Genomic DNA, 8,950 nt, shown 5'->3' with positions numbered 1-8,950 from the left:
AAAAAAAGAAAGCCAGTGTGTCCCTTTCATTCACAGGGAGGTCATATCATGCTACATGTAAATGCATACTGGTATAATAATTAAATTGCATAGGTTAGGTAATTCCTACCTTGCCTTTGTCAGTGATTAGAGAATTCATAATCAACACGCAACTAATAATATTGTATGTTAGAGGCCAGCGTATTAAAACAGTAAACTATGTTTAGGAAGATACTCAATGAAACTGAACAACCTTGTGCTTCAGTCCTGATACTGAGATCAGTCCTTTAAGAATGTGATCCTTTTCAGCCGGGATGTGGCTCAGTTGGTTGAGAGTTTGTTTGGAAAGCACAAAGCTTTGATCTTTGCTATTACATAAATGGGGCATGCTGGCATACACCTACACAAACAGCACTCAGGAGCCGGAGGCATAATAATCAGAAATCCAAGTTTATTTATATCTATACAGTGAATTCTAGGCTACATAAAACCCCCAAAAGAAAGAAAATAAATGAACAATTCAGTCCCATGTTCTCTGTTAAACTATACAAAATCAGATATTTTACATTAATTTTTACATTAATTTTCTTAAAGAACTCCCTGACTCACTTTGAAGCCGCAGGTACCCAGACTTACACGTTGTCTCTGTAACAGTCCTACTAGGGCTTGAAACAACCATGAAAGTGCATCCAAGGGTCAGGCAGCCACAGCCATGGGATCTTCTGGTATATGGGGGGTGAGTAGTCTGGGCCCTTAGGAATGTGGGTGCTGAAGACTAGCTCTTGGCAAGGAAGGAAAAACCTTGCTTCACAGCAGTGGAAACTGTATGTCTAGGCTCTGGCTTGGGCTTGGAGCAGACAGGCTAGTGTGCCCAGGGGAGAGGGGCCACAGAGAATAATTAGGGTCCCTGGAAATTGGATGTAAGAATGTGTCGGTGTTCAAATGTGTGGGGGTGCACGTATGTGTATGTGCATGTGGGATTCAGAGAATAACTTTGGACATGTTCTTCAAACACTGTCTACCTTTCTTTTGAAACGGGGTCTCTCACTGACCTCACAAGGCTAGCTGGCTGATTGGAAAACATCAGCTTGTTATCTTTCCAGTGCTGGGATTACAAATAGTCCCCACGGTACCTGAATTTTGTGTGTGTTTTGGAGATGGAATTAAGATCCTTGGAAAGGGCAACATTTTGCTAATTAAGTCACCCCTGACCTCATTCTGAACTTCATTCCAAGGGCAGGGTTGTGTTGTTGAAGCATGGTCCACAAGCGGCTTTCCCGTTTTGATTTCTCGCCATACTCTGGCTGTAGGTGTGGAGAATGGATGTTGTTTTGCTTTGCATTTTTTTCCTCAAGCATCACCCCCTGGAGTACAGCTACAGCTGGGTAAACAAGGGTAATGTTGTTTGATATAGAGAAGGGAGGCAATTCTCTCGATATCCTGAATGGAGGAATCTGGGAGTATAACAGGTAGGCGCCTGGCTCCTGTCAGAAGGGCAGGTGACATCCCACCTACAATTTAACCAGGAGATGTCTGGATGGCCGGGTAAGCATGAACATGAGAGAGTGATTTGATGGCATCTGGCATCCCTCTCTGTCCCAGAAGACATCCGATTGGAAACACTAATCATGGAAGGAGACTGCCAAAGATTTCAAGCCTTACTATTTTCCTTGTTAGGGAGAGGACAGTGGCAGGACAAAGCCCCGGGTGCCCATGAAGGTCGATCTCTAAACTTCTGCTGACAGTTTGTCTTTGTCACCTTCACTGTGACCATTAATTTCGATTGTTAACTTGATGGCACTTACCGTTACCATAGGCTCAATCCCGTGGGTATATCTGTGATGAGGAAAGACTCCCCAAGTCACAGGGGCCCGCAAAGACCACCGAGGACCCAATTCTGATGCAAACACATAAAGGTCTTTAGAGCAATGTCTCTCACCATCCCCATTGCAGAGTGAGCACCCTCGAGTCTAGAGGTGTAGAGTATTTATTGTAGTTATAGCAAGCATGGGAAATTTCCATACAGGTCAGCAAGTTAATATTTTAAAAACTGCATTTCTGGTGTAATGTCCAGGAACTGAATACAGGAAGAAAAGCACCTGACGAACAGGATGGCTCAGTTATCTATTCTCTGTAGGACAACTTCAGTTATTTGAATGTCTACGTTGACCCTGCTATTGTAGCCTGACTGGCTATTGCTAAGTGGTTGTAGTAGGGTTGTCATGGAATGCTTGCTCAGGTGGATTTTGTGGTTTTCTTCCTGGCATCGGAGTTTAGCCCCTAGTTTCACACAAAATGAAGTTTCTTTAAAAACGGGGTTATCTGAAGGAAAGACAAGCCAGTCTGATATAGCTGTCTCCTGAGAGGCTCTGAGAGCACCTGATTAATACAGAAGTAGAGGCTCACAGCCATCCACTGGACTCAGTACAGGGTCCCCAATGAAGGAGTTAGAGAAAGGACCCAAGGAGCTGAAGGGTTTGCAGCCCCTTAGGACAAACAACAACATGAGCTAACTAGTACCCTCAGAGCTCCCAGGGACTCAACCTCCAACCAAGGACTGCACATGGTGGGACTGATTGCTCTGGCAGCATGCGTATAGTAGAGGATGGCTAAGTTGGTCATCAGTGGGAGAAGAGGACCTCGGCCCTGTGAAGGTTCCTGGAATGCCAGGGCCATTAAGTGGGAGAGGGTGGGGTGGCAAGTAGGGGCAGTGGGGAGGCAACAGGGGTTTGTTCTTGTTGTTTTTTGTTTTTTTGTTTTTCTTTGTTTTCTTTTTGGAGGGGAAACTGGGAAAGGAGAAATCATATGACATGTAAATAAAGACAATATCTAATAAAAAGGGGGGGATTGCTTGAACTTTACAATGTCGGCAGTACCATCACATAGGCTGGAATTTGGACAGAATAAAATGAGAAAGTGAACGGAGTGCTGGTATTCGTTACTCTGCTTCCAGACTGTACATCCAATGTGACTATCTGCCTTCCCTTTCCTAGGTGACATGATGTGCTGTATCTCCTGGAACTCTAAGCAGAAGTAAAATAAACCATTCTTCTTAGAGATGCTTTTGTCAGAAGTCCTGGTTGTTTCTTTTTGGTTTTGTTTGTTTGTTTGTTTGTTTACATTCAACAAACTAGAGTCTCCTGGAAGAGAGAAACTTAATTGACAGAATGACCCCACCATACTGACCTATGGATAGGTCGTTTTCTTAATTGATGATTAGGGTGGGAGGGCCAGTTCATTGTGGTTGATGAGACCTGAATAGTGTAAGAATGCGGTCTGAGCAAGTCATGAGGAAAATCGTTTAGATCCTACCAGAGGTTCCTGCTTTGCCTTCCTTTGCTGAGGAATGTGATGTGGAACTGGAAGCTGAAATAAACCCTTCCCTTCCCAAGCTTTGGGTCATAGTGTATTACCAGAGCAATAGAAACCCTAGCTTATACTAGAGGTATTTGGTCCCAGAAATGGGAAAAGTAACCCATTCACTAGACAATTCCATTCCTTGCCTTTCCAGAGTCATCTGCAAACTGTGGCTCTTATTATGCCCCAATTCTGCAGGAAACCCGGGAGAGCTCAAGAACTTTGGAGTCTGCTGCAACTTTGCATAAGAGTTCTTTATTATGAATCTTGGCCCGGATTGCAAACCTTCCCACAGTGTAGGTCAGGAGTGCGACCGTGAACTTGGGTATCTTGGCACTTATATACAGCATAGTTAGAAATTCTTTGAATGCTTAGGGTGAAGGGGAGGGGAGATGGGTAAGGTAAATCATAACTCAGACAAGATACCATTTGGTAGGGTGAAATCGTGAGGCTGAGAGGGGAATTCTTCCAACCTAAAGATTGTCTTTTGTGGGGTTATCAGGAGCTAGTTTTATGGCTGGCCATAACTGTTTGTGACCTCTGATTATCTTTTTTTCTATGATTTAAGTGTGGAACCCTAATCTCCTTTCTCCAAGGACAGGCACCAGCTTTGCCTAGTTATCTGGGAGAGTACTGGTCTCCGTGTCACTGAAGCTGGGGAGTTTTTGTCATTTGTCTCCCTTGAGCAGGCACCCTTGGCTCCTTGAGTCCTCTCAGAGTCGGGGACCAGGGAGGGGGAAAGGACCCCCACATTTGCTGCAAAGATGGGGCAGGGGTTGGGGAAAGCAGAGCTTCTGAGGGAAAATGCAGAGACAACCCTGAAGGCTTCATAATTACAATATTCCTAACCCTTAATGAGAATCCACACAAGAAAGAACCTTAGCTGCCTGCTGCATGAAATCAAGCTCAAAGGACTACTAGACTCACACCACCCTGAGACATCCCAGAATCCCAGGAGCTAATGTTAAGGAAATTAAATTCTGGAGAAATCACTAGGAAGGCTTTTCACAGTCTCACTGACTCTTCACCTGGTGAGTTATCTCAGTTGGGAAAGCATTTTGCTTTGAGTTCCTGTCGAGATGAAGGAAGAATGGCAAAGTCAAAGAAAGAAAGTGGCAAACCGGAGGAAAACATAGGGTGGAAGGGGGTTGGAAGGAGGGTGGGGCAGGTGGGCAAGCAGCTGCAGCTCTATGCTATGACCTAGTTCTGCAAGCCCTAAGAGACATCCCTGCCCCTGCTCTCTGCAACAATGACACTACCTTTAGGCATATCTCTAGTCAAGTCTCATGATGTGGGTGATAGCTGTCCTTGTCACTTTCACAAATGTCATCAGCAAAAGAGACAGTTCCACTTTCCCGGAGTATACCTGCTTCACCTGAGGGTATGTGGATACTTAGTTTTATTTTCACAGTATCCATAAATGGGAGATGGAATCAGAGAGAAACGTTTGGTTTGGTTTGGTTTGGTTCCTTTTGTTTAATATGTTGGTCTCTGTGTGGCAGTGAAATGCCTTTCCTGTCATCGTGAGAACAAGGAGCTCTGAGTTATCTTTAAAGCTATGATGGCAGATACTTAAAAGACTACATGGGCATCATAGCTCTTCTCAGCTTCACTGAGAATCTGCAACTCCCAGGCATACTGGGGATGGAGAAAAAAAAAAAAACAGATGCATTTGACTTAGCAGTATTGTGTAAGTGCACGTCCATATGTAGAGGGCAGGGTAAGCTTTGTGGAATCATTTCTCTCCTTCCACCTTTATGTGGAATTTAGAGTTTGAATTCAGATCATTAAACTTGGAGACTAGTGCTTGACTAGCCAGTCATTCTGCTGACTTTGTTTTCTGTGTGTGGCTTCTGTTTGGTGCCAGAACTTACTCTTCACTAATTCAGGGTTTCTCCTCTTTCTCTGCAGTGATGTCTATATTCTTGGATGAAAGTTCACATGCACGGCTGAGCCCCATGCATTGGAGGACACAAGTGTGAGATGTGGGGCCCTCATGACATAAGTCCTAGCTGAAGTTGACAGTGAAGTGGGACAGTTTTACAATTCTGACTTTGTTAGATGCTAGATGGTTCCTTATACATACATGCTTGGTCATTTTGCTCCTCCTGAGCTAATGGGGTTTGACACCACTATGAAACTATTGGAGCCTAGAAAGACTGCCAGGCCCTTCCAGAGACCCCACTGCTTTCTTTCTTTCTTTTGCTTGTGAGAATGGAGTACATCAGAATGGCCTTCCCCTCTTCAAGGACTCTCCAGGGCTGAATGTTGGTAGTTTTGTTTTATACTGAGCCCTGCCATAGGTGTGTGTAAGAGTATTTTCCATTTGCAAAGAAGGAAAATGTGATCCAGAGAAGCTGTGCACTTTCCCAGAGCCACAAGCAAACTGGCCACTCAGTTCAGTCTACTTTTTAACTCATGTAACTTGCTTCCCAGGGTCTGTGACAACCATTGCTGAGCAGGCCATGGTGTGTTTTGGTGTGTGTGTCTGTGTGTGTGCGCGTGCGTGTGCACACATTCATTTGCCTAGCCTCTACGAGCTGAGGTTCTTGGACAGAAGATCTCATATGGTTTTCTCTGTATCCAGCCTCCTGGCCCCACTATCTGCCTGTGGGATCTTAATCTAGAATTTTATGGATTCAGAGCAGTATGCTCAGTAAATTACTAAATCGATGAGTGTTTATTCTATGCAACTATTTTTCTCATTTGTATGACTTCACTATAGTTATAACCAGTAAAACTACCACAAAGAGGTAGGTTTAGTGAACCCACACAGAGAATAGACTCTTCTAGACTAGTGAACCTATGCATAGAGTTGATCCTTAGGCTACTAACCCCCATGAAGAGTAGACTCCTGTAGGTTAGTGAACCCACAGAGTAGATCACTGTAGGCTAGTGAAGCCTTACAGAGAGGAAACCCCACTAGACTAGAGAACCCACACAATGAATGGACTCCTAGACGTTAGTGACTTCATACAGGAAGTAGAGTTTTGTTATAACTTCAGCTATCACCTTGACAAAAACCTAGAGTTATTTGGGGAAAGGGCACTTTAATATTGAAGAACTGTCTAGATGAGACTGGCCATACCTCAGAGCATTTTCTTTATTTCTAGTTGATACAGAAGAGACAGACCCACTGTGAGTTGGTGCCATCTGTAGGTAGATCGACCTTGTAGCTGAGCAGCCTTTTTCAGTACCTTTGCCTCCAATTCTATGCCTTGATTTTCTGTTCTAGCTTCCCTCAGTAATGGGCTATAACCTGTAAGTTACGCAAATCATTTTTTCTTACAAGATGTTCTTGGTCATTCTGCTTGTCACAGCAATTGAAAGCAAGCTAGAACGACCCTGTAGTTTACAGACCTCACACAGGAGCTCCATAGGCTAGCACTCAGAGGAAGTATTCGTAGGCTAGTTCACCCACATAAAAATAGACCTTGCTCCATAGCCTCACTTTTAGCTCTATCTGTCAACCCCCAGTTCACATTGTGCTGTAAGAACAAGCATACAGCAGTGCAGAGACATTGTTTCAGAAGCCCCTTCTCTTTCTGAAGGCCTACCGGGTAACGACCAACCATGAGTTTTCTATTTTACAACACCCCGGCGGCGTATCCAGAAGCACAGATATAGGACTCAGTCCAGTTTTGTTAAGATAAGTCATTTGGAACCTGTAATGGGTGGTCCCAATTTCAGGTAAACAAGATTTAGTATTAACCTATGGGATAGGGCTCAGTGGCAAGGCCTCCTCTAAGTGTGCAGTATGATCCCATGGAGTGTGGTACTGGACTGAATACAAAGGAAAATGTGAGCATTTACCTTTTTGCTTCCTGGTTGTAGATATACTTCTGTATATGTATATGTATATGTAGATATGCTTCTGTTTTCCCGCTGTTCTCATTATGATGTACCTATAAGCTCAAACTGGAACCTGCAGCAAACTCTTTCTCCCTTAAGTGGCCTTTGTCAAGTAATTTTGTTACAATAGTGAGAAAAGTAGACAAATGTAGGCCTTTAAATTTTTGCTTGTGGACTACAAGTCATGCTGCAAGATGGAGTCTTTGTTCTCTATTTATTAAATTGTCATAGTACCTAAGATTAGCCTTCTGTCTGGGAGAATTGCTAACTACTCTACAAGTCCCCTCTCGTGTCTACAACAACACAAAAATTAGTATGGTGATGATACCTACTGTGTCCTCAGGGTACACCTGAGAAATATAACCCAGTAATACAAGCCTAGAAATACCTAATTTAAGGTAGAAAAAAAACACCAGTTTACTTTAAATTCTGCTGTGATATGGAAGAAACAACATGATAAGAATGCAGAGACATTCCAAGACAATGTGAGTGTATTGCTGGTTGTTGCTGGCAATCAAATGGGCTGGTTATCAGGTAGAGGTGGGGCAGGTACTTAAGGCAGGAGCCATCGATTGAAAGGACTTCTGGGAGTTGGTATGGTGTCATCACTGACTTCTCCCCATCTCTCCTCCTAGCTCCTGCTTTGTTCTGCACGCCATTCACAGTCAAGGACCTCCCCTTGGAATACAGGACAGCTTCACAGAACTGTTAGTCTCCGAGGCAGTTATCCACCATCTCAGCTGAAGAAACAAATGTTAGTACAGGAACTTCTCCAAAGACATACACTAGCAGTTAACAGAATGGGGAGTTAATCTGCAGTCTGGTTTTAAATTTATCTCTTAAAATAGTATGCATATAATTTTTTTTTTCAAAAATGGTAAGTCAGTGAGGTTGTTTGAATGAAGTGTCCCTTATAAGTCTTGAATACTAGTCCCCAGTTGGTGGTGTTTGGCAAGCCTTACTGGAGGACATGTGTCACTGGGAGTGGACTTAAAGATCCTACCATTTTGAGTATGTTCTCTCTGTTTCCTGCTTACTCTATGAGCTCCAAGCTGTGGTTCCAGCCGTGAAACTGCTGTCTCCACTCTGCCATCCCAGACTCTAATCCTCGCAACTAGAAGCCCTAAATAAATCCTTTCTTCAGCAAGTTGCCTTTGTCATGATGTTTTATAAGAGCAACTGAAAGCAACTAACTAGTCAGGATGGAATTTCCGATCTTACCGGTAGGCATGTGCAGCTTGGTGGTATTCCTCCATGATACTTATATGTAAATCGTAAATCAAGAAAAAGAAAATAACATTTAAGAATGCCAGAAAACAGACTCACTATGCATAATTACAGAGGTTTTGAGAATGTCGTCTTCCAGAGTGTGAAGACCCAAACTTTAAAACTTCTTTTAAGATGGATGCGTGCTGGGGTGACTACTCAGGGGCTAACATACTCAGGGGCTTCATACTTTCCTGAAGTATGAAGATTGGAGTTTGGATCCCAAGAACCCATGTAAATGATGGGTAGGCATGGGAGCCTGCCTATTATTCCAGGCTTGGAAGATAGAGCTGGTTAGCAAGACCAGTCTTGTTGAGGAGATCTGGGTTTTACTGAGAGACTTTGCCTCAATGAATAAGGTGGGAATGTTATCAACGATCATGGTGCCTCCAAATGCATACACACACAGGTGTGCCTACCATCCCACACAGGAGCCCACACATACAGAAACATAGAAAGATGTACAACATAAACACATGAAACCAGAAAGAGGAAA

Source organism: Mastomys coucha, unplaced genomic scaffold (assembly GCF_008632895.1).
Source record: "Mastomys coucha isolate ucsf_1 unplaced genomic scaffold, UCSF_Mcou_1 pScaffold17, whole genome shotgun sequence".
NCBI classification, from domain to species: Eukaryota; Metazoa; Chordata; class Mammalia; order Rodentia; family Muridae; genus Mastomys; species Mastomys coucha.
The sequence above is the reverse complement of the archived record's forward strand: the minus strand, read 5'-3'. Positions refer to the sequence as shown.